The 18,959-nt window shown below is 61.3% G+C and overlaps 1 long non-coding RNA gene across 1 annotated transcript; it reads right to left on the bottom strand.

Annotated features, from left to right (window-relative positions):
• Window positions 1-965: 965 nt before the first annotated feature.
• LOC131277661 (uncharacterized) lies at window positions 966-6,462 on the bottom strand. The gene is made up of 2 exons (XR_009184797.2): window positions 5,798-6,462; window positions 966-4,850 (listed from the first exon to the last, which is right to left on the bottom strand). It is a non-coding gene; the product is annotated as an uncharacterized lncRNA (long non-coding RNA).
• Between the last annotated feature and the right edge of the window lie 12,497 nt (window positions 6,463-18,959).

Genomic DNA, 18,959 nt, shown 5'->3' with positions numbered 1-18,959 from the left:
GGCCGCTCTCCCCCATCTTCCAACGACCCGGGCCGCCTCCGGGGGCTCCCTCGTCCCAAGCACTAACGGGCGGCCGGAGTCCCCTCCCTCAGCCAACCCAGTAAAACGTCCCCGAGCTCCCCACGGAGAGGGTCACAAGCTATTCCTGCCCCATCCCCAAATCCAAGCCCCCCGCCCCCGTCCCCACCCAACACGAGGCGCCCTCCCGCTGTGCAAGGCCAAAAGAAGGTGGCCCCTGGGAGGCGCCAGCTCCAGGTCACAAACACGCGGCGACAGGGGCCGCCGGGAAGCCAGAACGGCTCGGCCCCCTCCCCAAGGCAGCCCCTTGACCCCTCGTGCCTGGGTGGGCGCCCTGCCGAGTGGATTGGGCAATCCCAGGTTGACGTCCAGCAGGGCGTCCTCATGCCACCTCTGAGACACTTAGTCTGACACACTCCTCTGAAGGGAAAGTGCCCCTCGTTTATCAGAAATGCAAACGGAACCGGGCATCCTGGGGTTTTTCCCATCAACTTTTTATTTTGAAATCATTTCAAGCTTGCAGGACGGTTGCAAAAATGATACAGAACTCGTACGGGGGAAGCGGACTTGGCCCAGTGGTTAGGGCGTCCGTCTACCACATGGGAGGTCCAGGGTTCAAACCCCGGGCCTCCTTGACCCGTGTGCAGCTGGCCCACGCGCAGTGCTGATGCGTACAAGGAGTGCCCTGCCACGCAGGGGTGTCCCCCACATAGGGGAGCCCCACGCGCAAGGAGTGCGCCCTGTAAGGAGAGCCGCCCAGCGCCAAAGAAAGCGCAGCCTGCCCAGGAATGGCACCGCCCACACGGAGAGCTGACGCAACAAGGAGACGCAACAAGGAGACGCAACAAAGAGAAACACAGATTCCCGGTTCCGCTGATAAGGATAGAAGTGGTCACAGAAGAACACACAGCGAATGGACACAGAGAACAGACAACTGGGGGCGGGTGGAGAGAAATAAATAAATCTTTAAAATAAAAATTTAAAATAAAAACTCATTATGGAGCACACCAGACTCTCAGATCCACCGGTGTTCATGTTTTGCCACCTTCGCTGTATCGTTCCGTCATCCATCTCACGACCCATCTTGTCATCTGTGTTATTGTCTAAACCAGGGACTTTTAGCCCCTTCTGTTCCACGTACCCCTTTGCCAGGCAGGTGCAAACCCTGGGCCCCTTCCTAAGTCCACGCTATCCTGTGTGTTATTTAATAATATTTCACACCCGCACCAACATGTCCCCCAAAAATGCCTTTTTGCATTTCAGTTCAAGCTCACGGGCCCCTGGTTGAGCAGCCCAGGTCTGAACCTCCGAGAGCAGCTTTTCTACGTCGCGCTCCTTGGACACGAGCCACTTCCACGTCCATTTCCTAAGGACAAGACACTCCCTTACGTAGCCACCTCAGTTTTCAGGCTCAAGAAATGTCACCTTGAGATTAAGCCTAACGGTCTATGTGCCAATTTTGTCATATGTCCTAATAATGCCTCTTTTTTCTTTAAGATTTATTTTTATTTCTTTCTCTTCCCTGCCCCCCCTCCTGTTGTCTGCTCTCTGTGGGAGGCAGGTGCTCAACTGCTGAGCTACACCCACTCCTGAAATCACTTCCTTCTGAGCCTTTTCTCCCCTTTCCTCAGACCCCGTTCAGGCTCACAGATTGCGTTCAGTTGTCTCTTCTGTTGCTCTCTTCTTCCCTTTCCGTTTATGGGAACATGTAAACAACAACAACTTTCCATCTCCACGCCTCTAGAACATGAACAACGAGCAGTGGGGCAGATCACACCCAGGGTCGGGCCTCCCCCCTCACCACCCTTTACCAGAACTTTCCCACCAGCCAAACGGAAACTCATTCGGCCATTGCCCCTCGCTTCCCTCCCCGAGCCCCGGTGACCGCTCGCTCATCTGCCGTCTTCCGCTGTGCATTTGCCTGCTCTAGACATTTCACGTAAGCAGGAGTCCCCGATATTTGTCCTCTCGATGGCTTATTTCACACAACACGAGGTCGTTAAGATTCACCCGTGCCGGAGCCTGTGCCAGCCCGTCACTTCTCAGGGCTGCGTAATATTCCATCGTGCGCACACACGACGTTTTCTTTAGCCGTTCATCCGTCAGGGGTGGCGCTGGGGTTGCTTTCGCCCTCGGGCTATTGTGAACGCTCCTGCTTTCAACTCTTTCAGGTGTAGATACCCAGGAGCCAGCAGCTCTCTGCCGTGCTCGGTGCCACCTATAAGTTACACCCAAAAGTGCCAGGATGGGAAGCGGATTTGGCCTAGTGGATAGGGCGCCCGCCTACCACATGGGAGGTCCGCGGTTCAAACCCCGGGCCTCCTTGACCCGTGTGGAGCTGGCCCATGCGCAGTGCTGCTGCGCGCAAGGAGTGCCCTGCCACGCAGGGGTGTCCCCAAATAGGGGAGCCCCACGTGCAAGGAGTGCGCCCCGTAAGGAGAGCCGCCCAGCGCGAAAGAAAGTGCAGCCTGCCCAGGAATGGCACCGCACACACGGAGAGCTGATACGGCAAGATGACGCAACAAAGAGGAACACAAATTTCTGGTGCCACTGATAAGGACAGAAGCGGTCACAGAAGAACACATAGCGAATGGACACAGAGAGCGGACAACTTGGGGGGGGGGAGAGAAATAAATTAAAAAACACAAAAGTGCCAGTAAACCCAGTCTGGGTGCTGTTCTCCTTTCTGCGTCCCCCCAAAGCCCCCCGGGCCACGCAGCCAGCCCACCCCTGCCTGCCCGTGTGGGGGGCAATTGAAGCTGGACAGGACACTTTTCTCTCTGCCTGGTGCACGGGCCTCATGCCCCTCCCTGCCCTCCCGTTCGGTCTGCAGCCATCTGGGAGAAAGTGACCAGAGAGGGCGCAGGCCCTGGCGGGCAGAGGACACGGCGGCGGCCGTGCAGCAGGTGGGATAGGCCCAGCTGGGTCCTGGGAAGCCCCTCCATGGGTGGCCTCCCTGCACCCTGGGCTGGAGGCCTGGCCGGGATGGAAAATTGCCTCCTTAGGGCACCCGGGCGACCCTCAGGGCACGGCCGGAGCTCCTCGGGGTCCCCAGGGGGGGTCTCCCAGGAGCCGGGCCGCTGCGGCCCTGCCACGCCTGCCGCTGGCGCCGGGCCCCACGTGGCCGTGTGTGTCACGTCCTCTCCAGGGCCACCCCGCCTTCGGGGAAAGCAGAAAGATGGCCTGGCTGGTGATTTGTTTTCCCAACTTCCTCCCGGCTCTGACATTCCCCGATATGGAATCATCCCAGCGGCAAGGGGAGAAGGGACGAGGCATTCCGGAAAGGAGAAGGACGCCGGACGTTTGTTGTTGAAGTGTCATCGCCGTGTGTCTCTTGAAGGTGTCTGTGTACAGACTTCGTGTCGACACTACGCGGTAGAGTGAAGGAAGTGACTCCCTCCTTCGGGAATTTATCATCTAGCAGGGAGTGAAAAGCAAAAAAAAAAAAAGAAGGGGAGTGGATGTGGCCCAGGCAGTTGAGCGCCTGCTTCCCACACGCCACGTACCCGGTTCGGTTCCTGGGGCCTCCTAAAAACAAAACAAGCAAACACGCACAAAAACCGACTTGGGAACTGATGTGGCTCGGTGGTTGAGCACCGGCTCCCCACGTACGGGGTACCCAGGCTTAATCCAGGGGACCTCAAAAAGAAAAAGAGAAAAAAAAACAAAAACAAAATCCCAGTGTCATGTGACACTTTCGGGTCACACGAAATGCACACGATGAAGGTTATAAACGGATGAGGTCAATTCTGGTTTGACTGCAGCAGCCGGGGGGCTTTGGGGAGAGCGAGGCCAGAGCACATGGCCATGTCTGGGTTGGAATTCGGGCTTGGGGTCTTGTTTCATTCCTGGGGCCCCATCAAGGCTCCATCTTCCCCCCCTACAAAGTGGGGTGCTGTCCTGCGACCTCCCACGGCCACCGAGAGCCGGCCACAGCGATTCATGGGGACAGAGATGGCACCCGCACACCAGCCCTTTCCCAACCGTGTCCTGCCCAGCGCAGGCTCCTTGGGACGGTGAAACCAACAACGGTGCAAAGGAGCAAAACACGGAGACGACCTTGAACCCTAGGCCAGGAGGCCGGCTTTGCTCTTAGGAGACGCACTTCATCTTTGCTTTCAATCCTTTGTTTGTTTTCCTGATGACAAATGCCACACAATAGACCCTTCCTAAGAAGGAAAGCTTTTTGAGTAGGGGGTGTGACACAATCCAGCCCACGGGTTCAGAGAAGCCAGGGCAAGATTGATTCTGAGAAGGATGGTTCCGGAAGCTTTGGCCGGTAGCCCAGGCCGGGGCCTGGCTGGCAGCAGTGGACGTCAGAAATGGACACCAGAAGGAAGACTCTCTCAACGATTAGCTCTAGGAAATGATGCCAAAGAAAACCCTAAACATTCGAGAGCTTGAAGCATGGGGCACAGGGAACCAACGTGGGTGAGAAGCAGAAAGAGGATGGGCCGCAAGCCTAAGGCCTGGGGAGTGGGCGAGAGGCGGAGACGACGAATTCAGTCTGAAGTGTCGCGTCGTGGTGTGTCTAAGGTCAGGGGCCTGAGACCCCGGCTGGGAGGTCGGGCCCACTGGAAATGGGACCTGTGAGGCTTTAGAATCTTCTAGAAAGAGTGAAGCGTGCCAAGAGATGAGCGGCCTGGCGGAGCTTCCGGGTAGCAGGGGAGGTGGGGCGGCAGGTGCGGGTGAGCCGAGGTCCACAGGGGCCAGTGGAAGCCATTTCGAGGAAGGCCAAGTGTCCCCTCGACACTGGAGCTTGGAGAAAATGAAGGCAGAGGCTCGGGTCATTGGGAACTGGATGGATTTTGGTGGCAGGATTAGGTGCCCACCTGACGGGGAGGAAGGAAAGAAATGGAAATGGTGGGCTCGGGCGTGGAGAAGGCACAGGGGCACGTCACTCCAGGTAGAGGAACGGGCGCAGGGCGCGGGGCGTGGAGGAGCTCGTCTCGAGGCCGGTGGAAGGGGGTCTGCCAGGCAGCAGGAGGCCCCCCGGCCCAGGCAGAAGCCCTGGTGGAGAATGCTCGCGGGTTTCTAGGCTCCAAGGGAAAGGCAGCTGCACAACATGGAGGGCCTTAGAATCAGACAGAAAGTCCTGGGGAATCCCTCTCTGGCACCAGTACGGAGACAGACAGAAAGTCCTGGGGAATCCCTCTCTGGCACCAGTATGGAGACACTCTCTCCCATCAAGCACCGGGCCCGGCTTCCGCATTCTGCAGGCGTTCGTGGGTCTCCGTTTCAGAAATCTGTTTTCCTTCCTGCTTGGGATGTCACCGTTTTTTATTTAGAAGCCTCATGCCATTTTTTGCCTCGGAAGAAGGTACTGCTAAGTCCCCTTCGTCATGTCCAGGAGAGCCGGGCCAGATTGGCTCCTGGGGTTCGGCTTTCCCGCCCGGAGCCCCGAGAAGGCTGGACTTCACGGGCTCCTGGCTCCTTCTGGACTCTGTAATTGGATTTTCCAGCCAAGCCACCCCCACAAAGCCGTCCCCACCTAGGACAGCTCAGGGCCCTCCAGCCTTTCTGCAGGGGAAGCAAGAGGGCCACGGTTCGTGCCCCTTTTTATCTTGGCAAGTAAGTGCTGATGCCTCACCGCCTTTGCCCCGGGAGAAGCCAGCCTGGACACCCAAGGAGGCAGGTGTCCGTTGATGAGCAGTTGGCATCCGAGAACCTCAAGAGCTCGGCAAAGCCAGGTGACGGAAGCAGTCCACCCCTGCCAGGGGACCAGGAGGGGGACGCCATGCACCCATGGCTGCCGCTGGATGACCCCGGCCAGCTTTACCTTTTGCGTTTAGCACCTTTTCTGACCCGGACGAACGAGCTGGCCGTGATCCGTTGTCAGCGGGCGCGGCGGCCACCTCGGCCGAGGTTGTGGCCCTCGTTTTCCCGGCTCCAGCCGAGGCCCCGCCTCACCTGCTGCCAGGGAGAAGGGCCTGGCTGGGCTCCCATCTCCCTATTTGGATGTGAATGTCACTGAGCCAGTTTGCCCGCCTGATTTCCCGGACCTGGGGAAGGGACAGGGCGCGCCTGGCTGAGGAGAGATGCAATCGCCGCCAGCACCTGGGGCAGGGAGGCGGCAGGGCCCCGCGCCTGCCTTTTCACTTTTCCTTGTTTTGAGGTCGGAAGCCGGAGTCGTGCCATCCGCTGGGGGGCGGGAGGGGTTGTCTGTCCCTCCCATGGCTGCCCATTGGCCTTGGTTTCTTTAAGGTAGAGCTGTTCCTTGTCCCGGCAGAGGATTCCAGACTTCGGGAAAATCCCTTCACGAACTCCTCTGCCTCCTGCAAAGCCCTTCTCCAGGCCTTCCAAGACATTCTGCGTCTTCTTCGAAACTAAGCTGGCGAGAGGCAATCGGGGGGCTGGCGTTTCCAGGGGTCAGTCTGGAATTTGCCCCTGAAATAACCCCACTGCCTTTGTAAGCTTTTGACCAAGAGGTGGCCTTGACCTTGGTCCCCGCTTGCCCTTTGCTCTGGGGTTCGGGGACGATGGCGGACCCGGCTCCAGAAGCTTCCCTCAGAGGCAGGCTTGTCACCGCTTGCCTTAGAGAGAGACGAGGTGCAGCCACGTCGGCCCGGGAGCCCAGGGCCCGGGGCCCCGTGCCTCTCACCCGCGCCTGGGCCCAAAGCGCCCCGAAGACGGCGGGAGCTTAGGATCCAGCCGTCGGCCAGCAGGTGTTCCTGTTGCTCAGGCCCCGAATGCTGCGGACAGACACCGAGCTGCTCTTTTTCAAAATTCTTTAAAGATTTATTTATTTCTCTTCCCACCCCCACCCCCGTTGTCTGCTCTCTCTGTCCATTTGCTGTGTGTGCTTCCGCGTCTGCTTGCATTATCCACAGCACCAGGAATCTGTGTCTTTTTGTTGCGTCATCTTGTGCGTCAGCTCTCCGTGTGTGCGGCGCCACTCCTGGGCAGGCTGCACTTTTCTTGCGTGGGGCAGCTCTCCTTGCGGGGTGCACTCCTTGCACGTGGGGCTCCCCTACGCGGGGGACACCCCTGCGTGGCAGGGCACTCCTTGCGCGCATCAGCACTGTGCATGGGCCAGCTCCACACGGGTCAAGGAGGCCCGGGGTTTGGACCCTGGACCTCCCGTGTGGTAGGTGGACGCTCTACCCGTTGAACCCTGTCCGCGCCCCTCGAGCTGCTCTTTGATCCCTGTTCCGTTCGACATCTATGAAGACGAGGCGTGCGGGGCGGGTGCGAGGTGCCGCAAGGCAGCCAGGGACACAGTGGCTTCCTACCCTGGCCACGTGGGACCCCGCTGAGCTCACCCCCGGGCTCAGGCCCCACGGGGCGCCCTGCCAAGCGCCCGTGGCTGGCACTCTGGAATCACTCCTCACTCTTCCTGGACTAGCGGCTCGCCTTGACAATGGTCCCTTCCCCAGCCTGCACGTGGGCCGCCCGCGCCATTGTTTACAGAGCACTTTCACACCCATCCTCTCGTTGCATCACTTCTTTTCTCTCTGTCCCTGGCACTTTTGGGGGGGGATGTCTCTTTAGCATGACATCGTGCCTCTGGGATCAGGCCCGTTTCCCTTCCACTCCCAGGTTCCGTCTTATAATTCAAGTGTCTCTCGAGGGACACAGAGTGGGGGCAACAACAGTCAGTCCAGGGAGCGGGCGAAGCTCAGTGGTTGAGCGCCTGCTTCCCACGTACAAAGTTCTGGGTACCTCCTAATAATAATAAAACTAAGAAGAAAAAAAAGTCTGGGAACCCTCGTACCTCCTGGATTTTCCCCACTGCTGCCGTCTGCACCCCTCGGTGGACTAAGCAGAGCTGGTTTCTTGTGGGGAAACCAGGCAAGGAGCTCAGAATTAACTGGGGTAGGTGGGCAGCAGGAGGCTTCTTGGAAGAAAACTGGGGCACGAGAGCCCCAACGGGGGGCATAACTGGGAAGGGCCGCCAGAAACTTCTCCCCCAAAGGGGAAGGAGGGCCAAGCAGGTAACTTTTCCGGACAGGAGAGCTCACTTCCCACAGTTTTCTAAGGGAGAGGAGTCTCCTGGCAGCAGTTTTCAGGAAAAGGGGGGACTTCCCCACGACACTCAGACATTGCTCAGAAAAGCCAGAAAGCGGAATTCCCTGGCGTTTTCTTTTGTAAAAGGGACGAGGGCGCACAACGTCCTGTAGTTCTTTTTTTCCCTGAGATGACTCCCTCGTCGGTGGGCTCATTTTCGGGTTTTCTTGTTTCTGTTCATTGCTTTTGCTTGTTGTCTGCTCGCTGTCTTCTTTAGGAGGCTCCCAAACCTGGGAGTTCCCCTGTGGGAGGCGGGTGCTCAACCGCTCAAGCCACATTCGCTCCCTCCTGCAGTTCTTCTCCAGAGCGAGGAGAGTGAAAGCCCTACATTTCTCCTGGGGTGGCAGAGAGAGTGAGGGAGAAAGTTCCCAAGTTATCTTGAGAAAGGAGAGTGGGGGCACTTCTTTTCAGAGAAAGGTGGAAGATGCATGGCGGCCCCCGGGGTTGCGCAGAAAGAAGGCAGGTGTGTCCCCCAAGTATTCCTCGGGAACAGGCTGAATCCCCCAAATTCCTCACAGGGGACCCGAACCTCGACATTTTGTCTGAGAGAGCAGGGCTCTCGAGGAGTCAAAATCCTCAGTGATCCTTCTAACAATTCTCCTCAGAGCAGCAGTTAGGGCGAGAATCTGCCGGTGTCACCTTGGAATAGGAGAAGGAATCCTCAAGATTCTCCTCAGGGTGGAGAGCAGGAAAGGAGTCCCTGAGATTCCCCTCAGAACAGGGGCCACGGCCAAGAATTCCCCAAGGTTCTCCTCAGAACGTGGGCCATGGGCAAGAATCCCCAAGGTTCTTCTCAAAACACAGAGCAGGGGCAAGAATTCTCGCAAGTTCTCTTCAGAACGGGGGCCAGAGGCATGAATTCCTGAAGGTTCCCCTCAGAACGGGGGCCAGGGGAAAGAATTCCCCAAGGTTCTCCTCAGAACGGTCGCTAGGGCCAAGAATTCCCAAAGGTTCTCCTCAGAACAGGGACCAGGGGCAGGAATTTCCAGAGGTTCTGTTCAGAACGGGGACCATGGGCAAGAATTCCCAAAGCTTCTCCTCAGAACCGGGGCCAGGGGCAAGAATTTCGAGGTTTTGTTCAGAACCAGGACCAGGGGCAAGAATTTCCAGAGGTTCTGCTCAGAATGGTGGCCAGGGGCAAGAATTCCCGAAGTTTCTCCTCAGAATGGGGGCCAGGACCAAGAATTCCCGAAGGTTCTCCTCAGAACGGGGGCCAGGGGCGAGAATTCCCGAAGGTTCTCCTCAGAACAGGGGCCAGGGGCAAGAATTTCGAGGTTCTGCTCAGAACGGGGGGGCCAGGGGCAAGAATTTCCATAGGTTCTGCTCAGAATGGTGGCCAGGGCCAAGAATTCCTGAAGTTTCTCCTCAGAACGGGGGCCAGGGCCAAGAATTCCCGAAGATTCTCCTCAGAACGGGGGCCAGGGGCAAGAATTCCGGAAGCTTCTCCTCAGAACGGGGCCCAGGAGCAAGAATTTCCAGGGGTTCTGCTCAGAACGGGGGCCAGGGCCAAGAATTCCTGAAGGTTCTCCTCAGAACAGGGGCCAGGGGCAAGAATCCCCAAGGTTCTCCTCAAAACACAGAGCAAAGGCAAGAATTTCCAGAAATTCTCTTCAGAACGGGGCCAGAGGCATGAATTCCTGAAGGTTCTCCTCAGAAGGGGGGGCCAGGGGCAAGAATTTCCAGAGGTTCTGTTCAGAATGGGGCCACGGGCAAGAACTCCCGAAGTTTCTCCTCAGAACGGGGCCAGGGCAAGAACTCCAGAAGCTTCTCCTCAGAACGGGGGCCAGGGGTGAGAATTCCGGAAGCTTCTCCTCAGAACGGGGCCCAGGAGCAAGAATTTCCAGGGGTTCTGCTCAGAACAGGGGCCAGGGCAAGGATTTCTACAGGTTCTGCTCAGAACGGGGCCAGGGCAAGAATTCCTGAAGGTTCTCCTCAGAACAGGGGCCAGGGGCAAGAATCCCCAAGGTTCTCCTCAAAACACAGAGCAAGGGCAAGAATTTCCAGAGGTTCTCTTCAGAACGGGGGCCAGAGACATGAATTCCCCAAGGTTCTTCTCTGAAGGGTGGGGGCCAGGGGCAAGAATTTCCAGAGGTTCTGTTCAGAATGGGGGCCACGGGCAAGAACTCCCGAAGTTTCTCCTCAGAACGGGGCCGGGGCAAGAACTCCAGAAGCTTCTCCTCAGAATGGGGGCCAGGGGCGAGAATTCCGGAAGCTTCTCCTCAGAACGGGGCCCAGGAGCAAGAATTTCCAGGGGTTCTGCTCAGAACAGGGGCCAGGGCAAGGATTTCTAGAGGTTCTGCTCAGAACTGGGCCGGGGCAAGAATTCCCGAAGGCCCTCCTCGAAAGGGCGGAGGCAGGAGCGCAAGCGCGACACTCTCGCTCGGGGCCAGGCTCGGCCGCGACTCGCCCAGCGTCCCCTCAGGCCGCGCCTCCCGCGGCCCCGCCCGCCGCCCGGCGTCAGCGACCCACGCCCGGCCGGCCCAGGAGCCTCCGGTGCATTGTGGGTCGCGCGCCCCTGCTGAGCACTGCGGGGAACCCCCTGCCCGGCCAGTCGCCTGGCGCCCGGCGGCCCAGGCGCACCGCCCTCCCGGGTCCGAGCGAGCCGGCCACGGATTGACGCGTCCCCAGGCCCCGCCTCTCGCGGGGTTCCCGCCCTGACGCCGAGCCCCGCCCCCGCAGGCCCGGATTGGCCCCGACATTCGCTCCGCATGCCCGTTGGCTGGCGGCCTGTCAGTCACTTCCTCCCCGCCCCCCTCGGGCCCCGCCCCGGCCCAAGGCGCGAGCCCGTGGGCCCGCCGGCCCGCGCGGCGATTGGCCGCCGGGCGCTGTCCGTCACGGAGCGGGCCCCGCCCTCCCCGGGGCGCGGAGTCCCGGCACCCGGGCGGGCCCTCATTGGCCCGCGGCGCTGCCACTCGGCGAGCCGCGCCTCAACCCGGAAGTGTGCGCGGCGAAATCTGCCTAGCAACCGGGGAAGCCGGGCGGCGGAGCGGGCGATTTCAGTGCGCGGCGGGCGGCGAGGCCGAGCTCCGGGCGCCGCGGCCGCTCCTCCCGCCCGGCTCGGCGCCCCGCGGCGCGCGCCCGCGCAGCCCCGCGCGCCCCCGCGCGCCCCCGCCGCCCGCGCGGCCGTCGGTCCGTCGGGCGCCCGCTCCCGTCCTGGCGTCTGGTCGCCGCCGCGGGCACCACCTGAGGAGCCGCCGCCGCCGCCCCGCGGGCCCGAGCGACGCGGGTGAGTGCGGGCGACCGGGAGCGGGCCGGACGCGGGGGTCCCGGGCGCAGGGGACCGCCAACTCCGAGGGAACCCCGGACTCTGGGGAGCCCCGACTCTGAGAAACCCCCAGGGCACGCGCGCCCCTCTGTGCGGCCCCGGACTCTGGGGGTCCCCTACTCTCAGAGGGACTCGGAGGAACTCTGGGGAGACCCCCAACTCTGAGCGGAACCCGGACTCGGAAACCTTAAGGGGCGCCCCACTTTCTGAGGGGAGCCCTGACTCTGAGAAACCCCGAGGGGACCCGCACCCCTCTGTGGACTCTGGGGGGCCCCCACTTGGAGTGACTTTGAGGGACTCAGGGGGCTCTAACTCTGAGTGGCCCCCCACTCTCGCAGGGACTCTGGGGGTCCCCAACTCTGAGGGGAACCTGGGCTCTGAGAAACCCCGGGGGGACCCGTACCCCTGTGAGGGACCTGGACTGTGGGGGACCCCCATTTTTTGAGGGATGTTGGGGGACCCAGACTTTGAGAAACCCTGAGGGGACCCACACCCCTCTGTGAGGGACCTGGATTCTGGGGGCCCCCTACTCTTGGAGGAACTCTGGGGGGACCCCCAACTCTGAGGCGAACCTGGAGTCAGGCAAACCCCAAGGGGCACCCCACTTTCTGAGGGGAGCCCTGACTCTGAGAAACCCCAAGGGATCCGCACCCCTCTGTGGACTCTGGGGGTCCCCCACTTGGAGTGACTCTGAGGGACTCGGGGGGCTCTAACTCTGAGTGGCCCCCCACTCTCGCAGGGACTCTGGGGGTCCCCAACTCTAAGGGGAACCCGGACTCTGAGAAACTCCGCGGGGACCCACACCCCTCTGTGCACTCTGGGGAACCCCCCACTCCTGGAGTGACCCTGAGTGACTCGGGGGGCCCTAACTCTGAGGGGCTCCCCACTTTTGGAGGGACCCAGAAGCTGAGAAAGCCCAGGGGGACCCCCCCACCTCTCAGGGACCCCATGCTCTGAGGGGACCCCTCCCTCTCTGAGGGGATGAGGGCACCCGGGCTCTGGGCGTCCCCCACTTCCGAGGAAGTCCCTGACACTCTGGGGGGGTCACGTCCGTCTGAGGGGCTCCCGGGTTTCTGGGGGGCCCACCTCTCTGAGGGGATCCCTGGTCCTCCCAGCTTCTCTGCCGTGCCGCCTTGCTGAGGTGTCCCCCACTTTCCAGAAGCCCCTTTTCTCTTGCTTGGCGGGTCCCCACTTCTTGGGGTGACCCCCGCCTTCTCCAGAGCAGCCCCCGGCTACCTGGAGGTCTGGCAGAACCCTTCTCTGGAGCGCGCCTTACTTTTCTGAGCTGTCCCGCTTTGGACGGGACCCCCTACTTTGGGACAGATGCCCCCACTTCTCTGAGGGGCCCCCCACGGGGTCCCCAAACTTCTGACGTGATTCCTAGTTCTCTGAGGTGTAGCCACTTTTCCAGAATATTCCCATTTCTGTGGGGTCCCCACCCGGTCCACAGTTTCCTGAGGGGCCCCCCGCTTCCGTGGAGGTTCTCTCCCTGCTCCACTCCTCTGGGGGGGACCCCTGTATTCCGTGGGGCTCCCTTCCCACTCACTTTCTGGGGTTCCTCCTTTCCTGCAGCTTCTCTTCTACTTTTTAAGGGTGAAACTCTTCCCCCATTTCTCCTTGCAACCCCCCGCTTTCAGGCCCCCCTGTTTCTGTTTGGGTCCCCCCCTGCCCTCTAGTGTGGAGCAGCAGTGTGCCCCAGGGGTTCAGTCTTCTTTCTTGCCAGGCTTGGAGTCTACTCTGAACTTCTGTCTCAGCTTCCAGGAACCTGGGAAGGGAAGTTGGAAGACGGCGGGGCAGTGAGTGCCATCGCTCCTGCCCTCCTAAGACCTGTTAGGTTTTGGGGGGGGGGGGCTAGTCGGCCTTGGTTACCCCGTTTTCCGGCCGCGGGGCCCCCTGCAGCGTTGCCAGGCCACCCTGGAGGCAAGATGAGGGACAGGGCGGGAGCACTGCCTCTCCATTATCACATTGTCACATTGTCAGGCCCAGGGACCGACTTCCTGTCCCTCGGCCGGTCCCTTCTGCGCAGCATACCTCACTGTCCCCTCCCCCCCCCAAAAAAGGAGAAGAAAACGCTCCTTCAGGCCTTCCCGTGGCATTTGCTTGCAATTCCCCCCTCGATCTCTAGAGGGTCCCCAGTTTGTGGGCCACTCGGCTTCCAGGCGGCCCAGGAAGCAGGAAATGGGTCGCCGAGATGCCTCTGGACGTGACCACGTTCCCGGGAGCTCTAGGTGACTTCAGCCCGGCCCCGAGGAAGTTTTCACGCGGCCTCGCGCCCTTCTCCCGTGTGCTCTTTTCCCGCGGCCCACCCCGGACTCCCAAGTTCGCTCCAGGAGCTAATTTTATCCGCCCCGCCGGCCGCGGAGCTCTCCGGAGCCCGCGTCCGTAAATGCTGGCGTTGAGGGACAGCCGCGGACTCGGCCGGCCGCCTGAGCAGGCGTCACCGCTCCGTGGCCACGTGCAGGGCGGGAGAACTTTCCGGAAGCGGAGCTCTGAGGGACGGCCCCGGCCCCGGCTCGGGCTCGCGGGGCCCTCCGCCCCTCTCGAGTCGCCCGAAAGGCCGGGGCGCCCTCCTGCTCCGCTCGGGTCTGGCTTAATTTGAGTCCTTTGTGCAGCCGAGGCTATAATTTGAGCTCTAAATCGGTCGGTGGACGGTGTGGACGCAAGTTGCAACTGGAGAGGCGCTTAGCGGGTTTCCAGGGCCCTCTGCTCCTGGGGAAGTCAAGTCCAGGCAGGCGGCTGCTGCAGCCCTGTCTGCCCTTGAGCTCCTCTCCCCGGTCAGCTGCAGGCACAGCGGAGGGGGCGGGCAGGCGGCGTCGGGGCACTCAGGACCCTGCAGAGCCCGCAGAGGGGGGGCGGAGTGGCCCGGCATGTGGGTGCAGCGGTCCCTGGGGCAGGTTTCTTAACTTTATTTTTTTAAAGATTTATTTTTTATTTATTTCTCTCCCCCCACCCCGTTGTCTGCTCTCTGTGTCCATTTGCTGTGCGTTCTTCTGTGTCCACTTGCATTCTTGTCAGCGGCACGGGAATCTGTGTTTCTCTTTGTTGCGTCACCTTGTTGCGTCAGCTCTCCGTGTGTGCGGCGCCATTCCTGGGCAGGCTGCACTTTCTTTCGCGCTGGGCGGCTCTCCTTGCGGGGCGCGTTTCTTGTGCGTGGGGCTCCCCGACGCGGGGGACACCCCTGCGTGGCACGGCACTCCTTGCGCGCATCAGCACTGCGCGTGGGCCAGCTCCACGTGGGTCGAGGAGGCCCGGGGCTTGAACCGCGGACCTCCCGTGTGGTAGGCGGACGCCCTCGCCACTGGGCCACGTCCGCTTCCTATGTTTCTTATTTTAAACGAAACCCAGAGGGCCAGCAGGGCAGCGTCGGAAAGAGAGGGTCTGGTCCTGACTCTGGCGCTGCCCTCCCTGGTTCCATGCGGCCTCGGCCACGTCGAGGCACCAAATCGGCACCGGCTGGGTCCTGGGAGGAGCACGGTGCCTCGCACGCGCTCGGGGTGCAGCCAGGGAGGGTCTGAGCTGGACCCCGCCCCAGGAAGGGCCTGGAACCGTGCCAAGGCCCAAAGAGAAAGAAACCCGGCGCGTCTCTTGCAAAACCCACTGCCTCCCCGACTTGTGGCCAGAGCTCGCCCGTGCCCGTGCCGGATGGGAGACGGGGTGGCCGGGCGGCCTGGGCATTGGGCCGCTCCTCTCCGTCAAACGGGGTCATTTGAGAGTCGAGGGCAAGCAGGAGATGTATCGCTACAGTCGGCCGTAGGCAGAAAGAGAAGATGACGACGAGCGTGAGGAACCCAGGGGGGAGAGAAGAGGAGGTGAACCATACGCAGAAAGCGCCGCATCCGTGTCTCGGGACCGCTTGAGCGAGTGCTCGGTTCTTACACATCAGAACCTTGAAAGGGGAAGCGTTCTCTCAGGTGAATGGATCAGATTCGGGGACAAAAGACGGGGAAAGAGAGGCACAAAGGCATTTGACGCCACACAATAACGGTACCAAGCGCTTGGCTTAGCGCGCAGGAGGTCAGAATTACCCCGAGCTCCCAGGATGGTGGAGAGCCGTGGGGACGGCGCGCCCAGGGGCGGGGCAGGCCGTTCGTCTTGGAAAGTTCTAGACTCCTACCATTGGTGGAGTTCCACTCAGCCTTCTTCCCCTGGTAGCGTGGGCCCAGCTGCCGCTCTGTCCCCGACGGCTAAAACCCAGTGGGGACACGGTGGTGAGAGGCCCAGCGAGGACCCCGGCGGGCGGGGAGCCCCCAGGTGCTGTCTCCCCTTGAAATACAATCAGAGGCACGAAACGTGACTGAGAGGCGGGGGCAAAGAAGTAGCCACCGACCCGAGCGTCTCTCTTAGTTCTTTCGAGGGATGTTTTCCCACCGTGTGAGCAGGGAGCCAAGCTTACGTTATTTTCAAGTTTAAGAAATAAAGGGGAAAAAAAAAAAAAAGGGGAACGACCTGAAAGGGACCTCGGGGTCCCTCGCATGCCGTACGTTCCCCCCCGGGTGCCGGTGGCGCCGCCACCGCGTCCCTTTTATCTAACAGGAAGTTTTTCGAACTTTTTTTTTTTTTTTTTAATGGAAGGATCCTTTCAGCAATAAAAAAAAACCTTGGGTAGTTAGACATGCTATTGATCCGGGGACATTTATCCGAGGTAATGTAACGTGGTTACCCACCGGCGGGTAGCTCTGAAAGGCACGTGGGCCCAAGCCCCGCGCAGGCCTCGGCTCTGGCCTTGATCAACTGTTGATTTATGTCACCGAAATAGCCAGGGAAGTGCGGGTTTCCTTCCTGCTGGATTCGGCCGCCGGGGCACTCAATCCCTGTGGGATCGCCGTGATAAGAAAGAGGCGGCTTCTTGGAACTGGGAGAGAAACTGCTGCCCGGAGTGGCCCCGTCCCAGTGAATGAACGAGCTTATTTTGAATTTCGAGTCTCGAGTTTGGCTCTATCCTCTCCGAAACCCGTTTCGAAAGACGGTGTCTCTCTTGAACCTGACCTGGGAAGGTGCTGGAGCACTTAGACTCAGGACGGGTTTTGCCAAGTGCAGGTTTTCTTGTATGGCTGTAGATAGGTTTTTAAAATTTATTTATTATTTTTTATTTATTTCTCCCCCCTTGCCCCCTGTTGTCTGCTCTCTGTGTCCCTTCGCTGTGTGTTCTTCTGTGTCTGCTTGCATTTCTTGTCAGCGGCACGGGAATCTGTGTTTCTCTTCGTTGCGTCATCTTGTTGCGTCAGCTCTCCGTGTGTGCGGCGCCACTCCTGGGCAGGCTGCGCTTTCTTTTGCGCTGGGCGGCTCTCCTTATGGGGCGTGGGGCTCCCCTACGCGGGGGACACCCCTGCATGGCAGGGCACTCCACGTGCTCATCAGCACTGCGCATGGGCCAGCTCCACGCGGGCCAGGAGGCCCTGGGTTCGAACCCTGGATCTTCCGTGTGGTAGGCAGATGCTCTGTCAGTCGAGCCAAATCCGCTTCCTGTGTTTTGTTTTAATGCGAGTGACATTGAACTGAAAATCAGAAAGCATTAAGTCTTTCAGTCCCCGCAACCCCCTATTCCAGCAGGTAATTCAGCACAAATATCTGAGTGCCTTTCTTGTCCCAGGGGCCCTGGGCCCGGTGCTGGTGGCCTTTCGAGCAGGACAGACGGGCTCGTGCCCTCAGAGAGCTTACCTCCGAGCGGGGAGGCCCCGCGCGGGGCTTCTTGGGGGGGAGAGCCTGGGGGCTGCGGCCGGTGTCCTTGGGAGCTCGGGGTGACACTTCTGGAGGTCTGGAAGCGAGACCTCACCGCCGCTCTAATCCTCACCTGGCCTCTCCCGCCAGGTTCCTTCCACTCAGAGGCAGAACTCGGAGCTGGCCCCCGCAGTGACCCGGGCTGATCGTCGCCCTCCTCCTGGGCATCGGGCGCGCCCCAGCTGTGTTTCGCTCAGCGTTGGTGGCGGTGTGCCTTTTTGGGGTCCCGTGGCATTTCAGGGCAAAGAGAGAGACGGCGCCAGAAGCCCCGGCCCCCTTGGCCGGAATCTTCGAAAGCCCCAGACCTTCAGGGGAGAAGGAGGCGGCTGTTGTCTGGGGCCCGGGAAAAGCGCCGTTTCCAGTGGCCGCCTCGGCTTCCCTGCGATTGGCAGGTTCTTGGGGGCCCGGGGGCCCCTCTGCCCCGGGGGCCCCTCTTGTCCTGGCCCTCAGGGAGCTCAGCTGGCCCGGCCCGATGCCCGTCCACGCAGGCCTTCGCCGGGCAGGTGCCCGTGTCGGGCGAAGCGTGCATGGGAGGGCAGCCGCGCGGGTGGGAGAGGGCGGGCGGCAGGGCCCCCGTCGTTGTCGCCTTCCGCCCCAGCAGTGGCCCAGGCTCCGGAGGTGGCGGGGAAGCAGGCCTCCGGGGGCCGGAAGTGGGCGTGCGCCAGGCCGGCGGCCGCGCACGTGACCCGGCTCCCACCTCTGGGCCCCCGCTGCCCTTGGGAAGTGGATGCCGCTCGCTCCCCGCTTCCTGTTTCCCGTCCCTGCAGGCCGAGTCCAGGGGGGCGAGCCCAGGAAACAGGCTCCGGCTCCGGCGGCGCCCGGAGCGCTGGGCCTCGCCGGGGGGCCCGGCCAACGCACCCACAAACCCAGGAGGAGTGTTGCCAACGGGACGGCTTCCGGTTGCATCATCTCGGTGCTTCCTGCAGGGGCTTTGCCTGGGCGGCTGGCGGCCCCCGGGGGGTGTGCCTAGAACCTGAAGAAGCAGAGAGCGGACCCCCGATGCCCCCCCCCCCGCGGCCCCGCGTGCGGGAGGCATTTGGAGCCGGGAGGTCCTGGGTTCGAGTCTCCATTGTGGACAGTGGCCCACCGCACGCGCCCTCCCCTCTTTGAGCCTCAGTTTCCCACCCGAGGAGCGGGGCTGCTAAGCGGGGGGCCGGCGGGCGGCAGGCGCCCAGGAGGAGTAGCTGTGGCGGCCTCTCGTCGAGGCTGGAATGCAAATTGGGGTGGCCGGAGAGCAGAACCGTACCTCGCGTCGGGGACCTGCTGCCGCGTGGCCCAGGGACCCCTGCCCCGGAGGATGGTGGCTCACGGCGGCCCCCCGCCGCCACGGCAGCGCCTCCGCGGTCTCGCCACGTGGGCCGGCGTCGCCTCCTACAGCGTGACGGTGTCACCGTGGAAAGGCTCAAGCTGAGACCATGTGGCCGCAGTGGAGGGGCCGGCCGGCCTGGAGCCAGCCCCCCCTGTCCCTCGCCTCCCAGGGCAAAACACGCACCTGACTTGCCGGGGCCCAGGCGCCGGGGTGGGCCCAGGAAGAGGCAGGTATCCAAACTGGGAAGGGCAGCGCCGTGCGGAGTTGCGGGGGGACAGCTGCGGGCGCGGGGTGGGGGGAGAAGAAGAGTGTGGACGGGTCCCCTGAGGAGGTGCCCGGCTGCCTCCGAGTCAGAGCTCGGATGGGGCCCCTTTGGCAGGAAAAGCCCCAAGTCACCTCCAAGGGCAGAAAGTCTTCTAAAAATGCGCCATCGTGGGATGCGGGATTAAGCGACGATTTAATCTGAGCTGTGCATAAGCAGTTTCTCCCAGAAACCAGCCGTGGCCGGTGAAATCAGACGGCCTTCCTCTCCTTGTGCTCATCCACCCTCCGTCCACTTTACTCTCCTGTGGCCCTTCAAGGGAAAACGGAGTTGCGGGGACCTGCCTCTGACATTTGTCCCTTCGAGAAGGGGCAACATGT

This window comes from Dasypus novemcinctus, unplaced genomic scaffold (assembly GCF_030445035.2).
Source record: "Dasypus novemcinctus isolate mDasNov1 unplaced genomic scaffold, mDasNov1.1.hap2 scaffold_259, whole genome shotgun sequence".
Lineage (NCBI taxonomy): Eukaryota > Metazoa > Chordata > Mammalia > Cingulata > Dasypodidae > Dasypus > Dasypus novemcinctus.
Note: the sequence above shows the minus strand (reverse complement) of the source record. Positions and strands in the feature narration are given on the sequence as shown.